The following is a 996-nucleotide window of genomic DNA, read 5'->3' as shown; positions in this document are numbered from 1 at the left end:
GCATCAAACCTGTATACTACTCCCTCTAAACAGTTTCTGATAGCTGTTTGTTTAAAATTCAACAGCTTTACTGCTTGTCTGGCAGTTTGCTTCAGAGGGTTAAGGTTGCAAAGTGAGATTCATTGGGAGAGTTGATTCCCTTGGTTTAGACTTGTAAGATGTGTTCACTTTATCGGACAGTGCTCCTGGATTACACGTGTAAAGGACCTTAGTTCCTTAACCTTGAATTTTCTTCTGTTCCTCTCCTTTCCACTTTACTAACAAAAACACTTTTTATTCAGCTTCTTTTATTGTATTTGTGTTTCCTCCTCCTGCTCCATTACTTCACCTTGCTTTTTCTGCTACTTGCTGCGGCTAGTTCTCTAAAGTGTTCAATTTTGTATCTTTTCTATTGCATTTGTTACTGCTTGTTTATAGACTGTTTAAATTGTGTTGTTCTAAGCCTCTTAGCTTTGGTTTAAGCACTTTGCCTTTAAGTTAACCCCTTAGCTCTCCTTGGCCTTCTCTCTCAGATTCTGAAAAATATGGATGGACAATTTCCTACAGTTTCTCCTGCCAGTCTGGTTGATATGGGCATCCTGAGACAGTGTAGCAACTGCCTTATGTACACAGATAACCACCTACTACTACTACCTAGGAGCACAATTTGTGAGAGATGCACTTGCATTAGGAACCTAGAGTCCAAGCTCTCTCCCTCACAATATCTGGCACTGAGAAGGTTGTCAGCACAATCGCTGCACCTCAAACACCACCCACACCTACACAACACACATGCGGACAGGCTTAAATCACTATCACTCAACTCAGTATCATACAGATTGCTCAGAGGTGATCTATGTCTCACCTACAAGGCAATATCAGAACCTGTCCTACGAGTGATGTTCCATATCTGTAAGTCTTAACTCCTCGTGTATTACCCACTCAATAGGCCTAAATATAATATGTGACATCAACAAAACCTGTTTGACAGACAGGTTTGTCTCCTCAGAGGCTTCC

The sequence above is a fragment of the Protopterus annectens genome, chromosome 16.part0 (genome assembly GCF_019279795.1).
Source record: "Protopterus annectens isolate FY-2018-M chromosome 16.part0, PAN1.0, whole genome shotgun sequence".
Taxonomy (NCBI): Eukaryota; Metazoa; Chordata; order Ceratodontiformes; family Protopteridae; genus Protopterus; species Protopterus annectens.
This window is presented reverse-complemented; position numbering follows the sequence as displayed.